Here is a 12,634-nt window from a genome sequence, read left to right on the forward strand (position 1 = left end):
GCAATGAAAAAAAGAGGACAACATGGTAAAGAAAAAACAAACAGGTCCTCATCCCCATTCTACTTTCTTAATTTTTTTCCTACCTTTTCCAAATTATGTCTTTAGTGCTTCAAGCTTCCATCTCTGTCTTATCATTACTTTTGCCTGCATTATTCTGCCTTACCATTATTTTTATTATTTGTATTGTGACTATACTCGTGGTATGTTCCATTATGTCAGGCAACAAAAGCACAAAAAGATTGATCCACAGTCTTCAGAATGTACAAGCTAAACATCTAACACGACACAAAAGTTAGCTCTTTTACAGCTCTTATAATCTATCCTTTATCCTTGGTCACGCTTTGTGCTTCCTTATTCATTTCTGAAACCCTTTTTATTTCATTTCAAATATGCTCTTCTAGATGACTTTTAGGCATTTATAAATGACACAAGATGCTAACTTACCAAAGGATGGGGTAGCCACAAAATGGACTTAGGAAAGTGAAATGCCAACCTACAGGAGGGCAAAGCACCACTAAAAAAACGAGAAGCAAAAGGAAAAGCACCATTGAAAAAGTAAAAGCAAAGTCAACAAACACAGCTGTGGCTTTGAACTTTTAAATCCTGAGTATCATTACTTTTCCATACCTGAGGTGAATCAGGATATCTAACATGCAAATGCTTCACAGTTAAGGCTGGCAAGCCTTGTCCTATGACATAAAACTAGATTACTGCTTAACTGCATCTTCCAGAAAATGTATCTGCTTCTCATGGAAAATTGTGACCTTTCTCTGAAGCCTCCCCAAATGAAAATCTTTTAGTTTTGTCGTTTATCTTTCTAATGAATACTTCAAAGTTTTCACAAAAAGCATACCACTTCTCAGCAGTTCTATTCACACATTTAGCATTTCTGCCTGAAGGCACTTTTGGGGAAAGATAGGAGAAAAACTGAAAGTATTTTACTGATTCTATTCCCTTTAGGTGGCTAAATTTTGCTTTACTAATAGGAAGTCGCAACTCTTGCAGTCTCGAGTAGTAAATTGGGATCATTATACTTTAATTTCCAGAAAGCAATGATCCTTTTGTTCCGATTTCTGTCACGAGTTATTATACAAATTATTTTCAGACTTATTTTACTGCATGTACAAGAAGAGCTACTTTCATCATTTTTCTTTTTCCACATAGTCTCTTCAAAATATATCCGTTAGTATTAAACATCATTGATTGCACGCTTTCTTCTCTGGGTAAGTTAGACGTTGAATTTCTCCTTACGTGTTATAGTGCGATTACTGCCTACTGTTCTGCATTTATACGTCTTTTCCTGTGAAAATTAAAATTTAACCATTAATTCTTATTATTTCTTTACCTTCTCAGCTCAGTTGCATTTTTAGATGCTTCAGTCTTTTTGCTTTCCTGAATTCTTAGGGAATTTTCTACTTTTTTTCCTTCTCAATATCCATTTTCTCTCTCAGGCCTGGAACTGAAAACTGACCTTTTTTTAAGCCTTTTTGAGCTTAATTTATCCTGCCCTGCTATACACACCACAAGAAGTTCTCCAGTCACAAGCACACTAAAAATATAGGAAAAACAAGAATTTCTAATGAAATTCAATCTCATATTGACCCTCTCTCTCAAATAAGGCCATCTACTCTATCAGCTAACTTCTATTCTACTGTCTAAGATTTTCTGACTTTTGCGTTTATCTCCCAGGTGGGTATTTACTGGAAGCAGGCAGAATAGGGAATTAGACTAGAGAATAGATTAACTGTTGCCCCTCGGAATCCTGGTCCCTCAGCTAAAATGTGGCAATATGCATACTTCTGCCTGCTGCACATTTAAAGCTAGAGAAGCTACAACACCACTCAGGAAGAGGGAGCGTGCTGGTGCGTTCACGCTTTGTCTTCCTCTTCTCTTCCGGTCACTTTGTTACATGATGTCATGTGAAGGTGTTTCCCTATGACGTGTTCAAACACTCCATTAATGTCGGGCTTTTGTTAATACTGTGCTGCAGTTTTCGTTGATTCTTTCTGGCCTTGACATCCAGAGGACAGTCAAGTATAAACTCCTGAGCACAGATCAGACTACTGGTCTAGCCTCTTCGAATTCATCTACAAAATTCCTATTGACTTGAGATTAAATCAAGGTCCCATGATCTATTTTTAAAGCACTGGGTTTAATTTCGTTAAGGTTCTGATATTTGTCAGGACTACGAACTATATTCCTTATGACCAGTTTTCCACTTGAGCTAATTTTTTTTTCAGATGGAGGTGTATCCCCTGTGGCTTTGATACCAGCAGACACAAGTTGCAACAAGGGAGATTCTAATTTGATATTAGAAAAAAAAAATTCACAAGATGATCAAATACTGGAAAACAGGTGCCCAGGGAGGTCATGAAATCCCCACCCTTGGTGCTATTGAAAACTTGACTGGATATAACCCTGGGCAAATTGCTGTAAGCTGGAATTCGGCCTTGCTTTGAGCAAGCGGATAGAACCTCCAGAGATCCCTTCCAACCCAAATTATTCTACGATTCTGTGTTTCTGTATTCTTAGCCCACTTTATGTGATGTATCTGAGAAGCTTTGTCTCTTACTGAATGAGGAATCAGGCTGACTGTTACTTATGTAGCGCAGCATCTTTCCAGGATAATTATTCTTTCATTTAATATACAAACACATTTTAGAAGAAAGCCTAGCTACTTTCTGCTATTGTCTTCCACAGAACATATTTGGCATGATCAGCACAATCTTGACTGCAGAACTTTTCATTCCTGGGGCTATTACGTAGCGCACAGTGGTTTTGAGAACAAAATATAAACAAACTAGACATGTTCAATGCTAACAGCATCTACTGCAGTTTATCCAGGAACAAGCACATCTGCTGTCGCCTGACAACCATTTGTATTTTTTTTAAATAAGAGTTCTGTTGAAGCAAGGACTGCAGAAGTGAATCTACCGTTCCTTTTCACTTAGTATTCCAGATGCTGCTTGAGTCTGGACTTCCTCTCTTCCCCTTCCCCGCACCTTACTGTCTCCTCTGTCTGACTTGGACCCTTTTACTAGAAAGGGGTTAAAGCTGACGACGGAGAAGTAACTTGACTGGATGACAGAAAAAGGCAACAGCCTCCAGCTGACTGCTGGAGGGCAGTCCCAGAAGTGGGACTTAACGCAGACTTAACAGCATAGGGAGTATCCTTGCTTGATGAGCAGGAAGGGGCCACTCACAAAACTGGACTGAAAAAAGAGCAAGCTTGCACGGATGGCCAGACAAAGCACAAGCCTGAACAGGCTGCTGTCCCCCGATCATTTTGCTACTAATCACTGCTGGGTCGCAGACCACAGACTGCAATCTTTCATCTCAGTCACAGAATGAAAGGTGAACGGCTTGTGGCATGTCATGGCCACTCTTCACACTCATCTATCAACTACTGTGTACACAAATTGTGCATATGAGAAGATAGAAACTGTTAGTTGCAGATGAAACTCTCTCGATACCAGACCTCAGTTAGGCTGAGGGGGTAAAGCAAATGAGAAATCTGTGCTTCTGCTCACTAAGAGAAGATCATCCTTGCCAGGATTATCAAGCCACCCTTTTGCCACTCATCTAACACATTTTTTGTGTGAATTGAATTTTAGGTTATATGTGAAATATCCACAAATAAATACACGAGGTCAGTAATTAACCTGCATAAAATATCATCCATGGAGCTACACAATACGTGATATTTTCAAAGGTTTTCAAAGAGTTTCCTCTAAATGCAAGCCAAGTGTGTTTAGATAATAGGAGGAAGAGAAAATAAACAGAGATAAATAAATACAGGTAAACTTACTTTCCAAGAGAAAGAACCTCTTGCAAAGGCTCACTCACAGGGAAGACAAGAAATGTCTATTCTCCACACAAGCAAAAACTGGTGGAAGGGAGGAAAAAAAATTAGTAGAGCAAATATACCAGCTGGGAGACCTTTCAGTGTGTTTTCTCAGAAAGAGAGGAAGTTGTCCAATTTCTCGGGTTTGGATGGAAATACCCATATGTTATAATTTCTGTTTAGAGAAATATATTGGGGAAATCCCGTTTACTAAAATTATTTCTGTAAAATAATCCAGAGTTATCTTTACAAATCTGTTGTTAATTTTAAAGCTCTTTCAATATTATCTGCTAAATACACCCAAGCATTCTGAGGTGCTATGTCTTCTAGCAATCACGTATTTGCAAGTGCTAGAAATTCACTCCAAAAAACTACAGCAAAGCAGTTAAGGAGATAAACCATGCTTCGAAAGAAGGGCTTTAAAAACATATCAAAATACTTCCCTTCAGAAATCTCATAGAAGCTCTTTAATCACTTCTAGCTCTCCCAACAAACTGCAGTCTCTTCTCCAGCATAGACCAGAAAACACAGCAGTCTGCTGTGGACCACTGCATTCAAACAGCTTTGCTGCATTCTGACTCAGCAGGAAATGACCATCGCACTAGATTTTTCCAGCTTGTGCTAAGCACAATGCAAGAAAAAAACCCAAGAACAACAACAACAAAAAACTCTACAGCTTTACTAATCTGACTTTTGTATAGACTACATTCAAAGTGCCGGCAGCTATCATATGTTCAACCTGTTTCATGCCACATTTCTGCTACTATTGGATGGCTTTTAACAATGGGCATTTCCCTGTCAACTCTAATCAACGTGTGACTTTGCACAAGAGTTACAGAATGTGACATACTGATCCATGTTTGGTTTACGGTCAGCTGTATAAGCTGCTTTGAAAAACGCCACAATGCATTCTTTTCGTACAAACACAGTGTTAATTAGGATATGCAGTGAGGTTATTTCTCAAAGAAATCCCAGGAAACGTTATACACAAGACAGAAAATCCGCAGCATATGCAACAAATATTTATGTATTGCAGACTGTTTCACAAGTAACTAATATCAAGTACAATGATTTTTATCAGAAGTAATTATTATAAAATTTAGCACAGAGTCCTTGACTGATCTCTCTCTCAATCCTCTACAATAGTATAAAAACACAAAAATAAAAAAAGGCAGAAAACTGTATTTTTTTCATATTCAAAGCAGAATTCATGGGTCTGATCATTTAGTACGAAAAATCATAGAATAATATTACACAGTTTTAAATAATAAAAAAATGGAATCAATAATTGATGCTTTTTAACTGGTAAATAAGCAGGGAAGATATATTGTTGTCTAACATGGTTGACTTTATTCAATCCTGTCACAGTGTCTATTATGGTACGTTCTACATCTTTTGCATGTGTGTATTCAATATCACCAGACTCCATTTCCTCTTAAAAACACAATTTACAATACTTTGTTATCCGAATAACCCACATTATATGCCAGCTAGTAGTGGAAAATGGTATGAATATTAGCGAATGCCTTATTGAAGCCACACTATCCTGAATGACTCTCATTCTAGCTAGAGGCTACTACAGTACTGATACGAATCTTAAAATTGACTATGATGTAGAAAAAATGCTTCATCAGTTAGGCTGGTAGACACAAGCAAAACCTCTTTTCAGTACTTCCTGAGAAGGATTTTTTTCTCATATATAATTCATGAACAATTGATATAGCAATACACTGAATGACTACTTAATGTGACATACAGTTGCGGGTAGTTTTGTGGTTGTATTAAGAATAAAACTAATAAGAGATCAGATCCTTTGTCCTTTAATAGCTGTCTTGATTTAAACAGACTATTAATTACACTAAATCACTAAGTAAAAAGAGATGGCTTGAAATTTGTATTTAAACGGTAACAAATTTAGTTTGGGAAATACATGATTTCAACATAATTAGTTCCTTTTAAAATAATTTCTATTAGATTCACAACCTAATTGCTAGGGCTTTTTTAGTATTTTCTCCTATGCTGTTTCCTCACAGCCAATGGCTTTTCCTTTATGACTCTGAAACCAAGAGGAACGCTCCACTCCAGTATAAATATATTTCACAATAGAAATCATGATCTTAATGTCATTATTTTAGAGAAAGGATAAACATTCTCCTCTTTGGTGAATTCCCTCTTTAAGGGATTTTTTTTAGTGGCTTCCTTAGATAAGATGGAGTTCTGTTTCTCTGCAGTAGATTTTGTGTCCTTTAGAAGCTCTTCTGAGAGTAATTGAACATAGTGTGGGACATTGATTCTAGACTACGACTTGAAAGGATACATAATGATAAATAAATAAAAAGCTTCCCAGTATTTCTTATTATGAACATAAATGTTTAATTATATGACCTACAGATATGCCTACCGTTTATCTTTAAACGTGGCATTATTAACAGCCAGTAAGATTTTGTATGAGGTTTCAGAACGCCTGAAGATAACACAGTGGAAGTCTGCCTCCTTGCTTTGCTTGCTATTGTATGTTTGAATGTAAGAAATTAAAACGAATCCAAAAAATGCAAGCACATAATTTAGAAAAAATATATACTGTTGTACTGAGAGTGACATATACAAAATGACAGACCCCCCAAATATGGCTGAATATTTTTCTTAGGACGCATTTTCTATTTTATATAATTTGGGAGGGGCCAGGTAAGACAAAAATACAGAAAAGTAACCTTGATTACATCATTCAGTGAGAAATGAAGATAGCTCCCCCTCTTCACATAGGGGGAACTATCTTATGCATTACAATAAGTCCCAATTAACCTTCAAGGTATGATCTAAATAGGGAGCAAGCGTGGCATTAGCTTTGTCCTAATGGAGCTGAAAATAATCCCAGAACGGAATAGAAAGCAAGCTGTACTTCTTTCTTTTTCTGCTGCTGCTAAGAGTGACCTATCTAACACTTAAGTGTTTCACTTGGTTCATTCTGTTTCAGAGTTTTCTGAGGATATGACTATATACAAATACTTTCCTGTATTGTCTATTTTACCTGAATAGGTTAGCACAAACACAAAATAAAAAGGGTGAGGGATTACACAGGGCAGTACTGATACTGAAGTTTACATATAGTTTGCATATAGTTGGTAGTAGGGTTTTCTCTTTAACTGCTGCTCAGAATTTGTGGGGTTATCCTGTGCTGGGATAGGAAAATACTAAGAAACAGCTGTAGCTACTTCAGTCACAGAACGTTTGCAAACCACATGTGACAAAATAATCCAGCACCAGTACAGACTTCCATTTATAAAACAGCTTTTCCAGGCCTGGTCTTCCACTAGCACACCCCGTTTGAAAAGTTGCCAGCCAAAAGCTAATCTAGCCGATGTTACAGATAGTCCCAAATAGTTTCAGAGGAGAAGGGAGGGGTCTCAGGAAACAATATAGTGATCTGGATTTACTGAAATATGAGGAGAACATTTTTATTCACTAAAAAAGCATATTGAAAAATATTTGTTGCTGGCATAAAAACTAATTTTATTTTTGCAATATAGCAATATTTGGTACATGAAATGATAGCCTATATTCACTTCTCCCTTGACCTTATTATATATAACTAGAATCACAACAATGTAGCAAAGAAAAATGTCATCATCAATATATTTAAAAGAGAGTGAATACATTAAAAATGATGCTTTCAAAATCTAATATTAGTAGGTCTTGTTGACATGTGGTGAAGCTAAGTTGTATGCCTTCAGCTGCATCTGTGGGAACTGAATGATCCCAACAGACTAGTGTCAGTTAGGAGACATTAGCTCTGATCATAACTTGTGTAGCACTTTGATACAATTTTTGCATTTAACAGGAAAAGGTCCATTTGCCCTGATTTATACACAGGGAAACTAATACTAGAAGTGTAGAAATTTTGTTTTTAAGTGCATATTTTTTCAAGCTCCTGCTGGTACCCTGCACCAAACAGCCATACTATCAATTGATTTTCGAAAGTATTTTAGTTTAGTAATGAAAGTTCCCTCAAGTAATGAAGAGGAAAAAATCTTGTTATGTTTTTATACAAATTCTAAGCTCGTTATAAACCATGACCTCTATAGTTTTAAGTGAATATAGAAGAAAATATCCGTTAATAATTACTTACATTTTTTTATCTGAGTGTTTCTGCTGAAAATGGGATTATAAGAAGCATCACAGCAACTCCACTTCTGTCTAGCAGGGCTTCACAGTTGCATGGTAACTGCTTGCAAACAAGCTACAAACTACAAAGTTAATGCAGGCACACAAATAATTCTAGACAAAGGTGAATGAGATAAAACTGCAGATATTTAAATAAAGGATGAAATGAATTGAATTAATTTGTGTCAAGCAATAGGCACAGCTGTACTCTACCAAAAACGTAAGAAATTTTATTGCTGTTATTTCATGCCACTATGGATTAAGGAATCCTCTTAAACAACAGCAGCTTAAAGTATTAGTCTGGAGATAGCTCCCTAACTGCTGTAAACGACTCCAGGACTGTTAGAAATCCATGAAGGGCTACACCACTTGTCTCAGAATTGCTGGAGTACTCTGCTGCTGAGATTTGCATAACTCAGACGAATGCTTATAAAGGACTTAAACTTCAAGGAGATTATTATGAATTGCCCTAGTTTTAACCTGTTGTTTAGCAGTGAAATGTGGTATTTTTTTACCCATTGTGAACTCTCCCTGAAAGAGGTAAAGCACTACTTGATAGAAGACTTCCAGTAAGGGACAGAATCTTCATGATTTGAAACTGTATATACAGTAATAATACAGAGACTACAGTCTGTAAAGAACCACCATTTCCCAAAGGAAATCCTCTCCATTAGTAGACCCAGTATCTCCTTGAGAATTAGCTCTGAAGAGCTAAGCTCTCACCAGACCTCAGGCTTTGGGTCAAATTATCAATCCATTTCCTCAATGGGCAAAAGAAAAATTGGCTCTACCGTACGTAAGTCTTCCCATCCTAGATCTTACAGTATAAAGGAATCTACCGAGAATAAGATGAAGCATGATATACTCTGGGTATTTCTGAAGGCATCATGGTCACCAGTGGTTGCTCTGAGACTAATGCTACTACTTCTGGGAGCATATTCAGGCCTAGAATGCCCTGCAGATTGCATAAGAGCAGCAGAAATAAGCAGATAATTCAGAGCACGTGAGGACATCCATGGCACATGCACCTTATTTTTAGCTGAGTTTTGATATGTTACATCTCCCTCACATATATTTCTGATAGGAACATACTGGAAAATATGTTTCATCAAAAGCTGCCTGCTTCTGCTTTGGGGTAAGAGGACAACCCTGACTCTCCAAATTTTTCATCAACTGACACAGTTAACACCAATAAAGTCTCTCAGACTCAGAGGGCATGAAATTGTCTTTGCTTTGAGCAGAGCTACAGTATTTTGACATCATTTGTAACTATAACAGTTGAAATGTTAAGCTAATTCAAAATGTTTGAAGTGTATATGTTTGAGCATGTTTAAAATATAACATCCAGTAAGGGAAAGAATTGCTTCAGAAATTTCAAAAATATTCTGACATACTCACAAACACAGCACACCTATTAAATTAACCAGAAAGAAAACAGATACAGAGAATATAAAAGGGAATTCTAAAGGTTTAAAAAGCAACACAGTCCTTAGAGGGTCCTTACACTTTCTATTTTCCTGGGTAAATAGAAATTAATAAGTGAGACCAGATATTTTCTTAATTGGTTATAATGAACTGGGATTTTAGTTCAAGTGCTTTGTTACATATTGTAAAGGCTAGAAAAACTAGAAATTAGAACCCTATCAAATTCTGGACTTCACTTAAAGTAATATAAATCCCAAGAGCAACACAGCAGCTTTCACTGAGTGTTTCAAAGGATATTGGTTTTTCTGGTACAGTACAAATGAGAAGCTCGTGTGAGCCTTATGAAAAAAGGCAGGAAATGAAAAACATTTCTTGCTTTCTCCTAATTAAGGAAAGAAACTTTGATAGAACTGAAACAAAACCAAGAGCATCTTAAAATAGCTGATATTTCAAATCACAAATTTTCTTTAAAATAATTTTCATAATGAATTGCTTCTGCTCTCATTTTACTTAAGCAGGTGAATGAGAAGCTTCTGAATGCTCCACATGCCTCTTTTTCCAAAAAGATGAGTTAATAAGTGACCTTATTTAAAAGACATTAGAGGATGATGTATTTCACAATGGCCTCATTGTCAGTGTGCTGAATGCATGCAACTTGCAAAGAAGGGAAGATTTAGAAGAAAGAATAGAGGAATGTAAGATCTGTTTGGAAGCTGAGAGGCATTTTTTTTTAATTTCTGAGAGGCATTTTTTTTTAATTTATACTATTACTTTTCCATGGAAAGCTCCAGATTTGAGGCACCAATATGGCATACAGCTGTTTGTCAGACTGCTAGATCATGGTTTATAAGGTTACAAACATTGCACTAGTAATCAGTGCAAAAGACACTGTCGCATCCACTGTGAATCTATGACTTCCTCAAATCTCTGCAAACACAGGACAGGTTTGCAGCAAGTTAAAATATACCCTCTTCCTTGGGCTTGGCGTCTTGAGAGAAGGCGCTCTCAGTGAAATTGCATAAAATTAGTTCTAGCATCTTCTGCAGACTCAAATGATTATAGTATTCCCTGAGGACTTCTGAGCTCACATTTCTGCTTCTCTCTTTCTGGAAGGCACTTTCAGACACGCACCCTCACGAGGTGCACCCTGAGGACACTTCCTATTAGTTGTGGTGGGTGTACTTTGCAAGAGAAGGTACAACTACACTTTAAACTGCACTGCAGTTTAGAGATAACCGAGCCAGGTCAGGTAGTGGAAGCAATCTATCTGTAATAACACACAGTTCTGCATGAGCTAATTTAACGTGGTTCTCAGGAGATTCAGCCAGACTTACCTACCGTTTCCCACTACATCATCCTTTGCTTATATCCTTAAGTTCTACAACCTGTGCCAATATATCCTGCCTATCTGTAACCAGTCACTGTACGGTATTAAGCTACAGACCACTGCTTTTTGAAATGGGATAGGAGATATCCTAGAAGGCAGCAAAAGTATTACCTTTCATTCTCCATGTTTCCAAACTCAGATACGTCTCAGTTTGAACTACGTAACTCGGAGGATCAGTAACCACAGAACACGTAGACTTTCATCTCCGCTTACTCAAAACGTTATGCAAATGTTGCTATTGACATCATGTCTGGCTGTATTCCTCCATATGGACGCCTTTTAAAGTTTTGTCAGGCCCATTAACATGTTGGGTATCTGAAGTTAACATGGCTTGTAATGAAACTACAGCTTTGAGAAGCTTTAACTTTCATGATTTTACTCCTGATAGATTCCTATTTCTGAAGGGCCTTTACAGACTACTGCTGTGTGCATTGATCATAAGACAAAGGTGAATTGAGGGAGAGGCAAGTGTACAGCTAGTGAAGTCTATGCTGTGTGGATTCACCAGAGCAAGCGACCACTGCAAAAAGGCACAGCAATAATCACAGCTTTGTTTACCGGGTCAAGACACACACCACCAAACACAGACACTTTCATAGGAATGCCTTTACAGGAACAATTATTTTCTTTGACAAGGTTATCTTTTAAAGAATTATCTACTGTAAGGGTGGAACTCAGATGGAAGTTTCCAGATCATAGATTAGTTGAAAATGCTAAGTTATGTCTTCAAACCAACAAAAATCTTCTAGACAGACACCTAAGACTGATCTCTGAGGACAAAGCTGCTTTCTTGGATCACATACAGTGCACATATTCAGATATATGAGAACTATTTGCACTTGATCAAGGACTGGGAAAGAACTGTCAGAATATGCCTATCCCTAAGTGAAATTCTTTTGGTAAATTTTCTGATTTATTTCAGCCAGTACAAGTGGAATTTTGTCCTTGTTAATTAAGCCTTCCTTCTCTACAGCAAGAAGCAAGAGACTACCATGCTTTCTATGCCCAAATCTCTAGCTTTCGGTGATCCCACTCAACTGCATATACAGCTCTGTATAGAATTTTAAATGATATAATTTATGGCATAGTACAGGAAAAAAAAGTATTCTCATGACTTTATGTAAAAGGCCAGAGCGGTTAAAAGCCTTTTGATTAGCAAAATGGCAATAGGGCATTTTGCTATTTCATTAGAAACAAAGATACTGTAAACTAGATACTCTTGTGTAAATTAGGAGTGATTCAACTGAAAGAGGTGCACAGCTAGCACATATAATGTGATCAAATCACATCTTGGTTTTTGTTTAATAGGATAAAAATCTTCTTGGTGTTTCTAAAACTTGTTACTGCCTCATGTATTCAATTCCTAAATATGTAATCCCTGCTCAGATAAAAACAAGATTGGATTGACTGGGAAACTGTGACACAACCATTAATTTCTGCTTGGCTTTCATCTGTAGTATGTACCGATGCTGTCATTGAAAAAAAATCTTAACTGTCAAGTTATTAAATCTTGTAAAGAACTATGCTTTGTAATATCTAAATCCAACTGAGGAACAACATCAGTGAAGTACTGTGATGGCACCTAGTAATTCATGAAGACTGTGGGATACTGTTCCCACCCAAAAAGATAAACTTGTTTTAATACACTGGGATGTGCAGAAAGGGGCAGACAAAATCTGTGACAACGTTTATGAATGCACAAATTGTGGCAGCCTCACTGGCAGGCTACCAAGTCTGAAGGACTTACTGATCCAATATCACGTGAATGAAGTATTTGATACACTCACACTGACTTGCTATCATGTCCAGATGAGACA

The 12,634-nt window shown here is 37.0% G+C and overlaps 1 protein-coding gene across 15 annotated transcripts in view; it reads right to left on the minus strand.

The window, feature by feature from the left end:
* RNF182 (ring finger protein 182) overlaps positions 1 to 12,634 on the minus strand; it is a 52,161-nt gene that overhangs the window by 24,705 nt on the left and 14,822 nt on the right. For 7 of the 15 annotated variants that reach the window (XR_011139045.1, XR_011139047.1, XR_011139046.1 and 4 more), the window contains 3 exons: positions 7,971 to 8,081; positions 3,809 to 3,886; positions 445 to 514 (listed from right to left, as the gene is read on the minus strand). The exons of 1 other annotated variant lie outside the window; for it this stretch is intronic. The gene's annotated coding sequence lies outside the window, so the exon portion shown is untranslated. Of the gene's footprint in view, positions 1 to 444; positions 515 to 3,808; positions 3,887 to 7,970; positions 8,089 to 12,634 lie in introns of all 15 variants that reach the window. 7 more of the 15 variants (XR_011139049.1, XM_068931729.1, XR_011139050.1 and 4 more) reach the window with 6 other exon arrangements.

The sequence above is a fragment of the Struthio camelus genome, chromosome 2 (assembly GCF_040807025.1).
Source record: "Struthio camelus isolate bStrCam1 chromosome 2, bStrCam1.hap1, whole genome shotgun sequence".
Classification (NCBI taxonomy): Eukaryota; Metazoa; Chordata; class Aves; order Struthioniformes; family Struthionidae; genus Struthio; species Struthio camelus.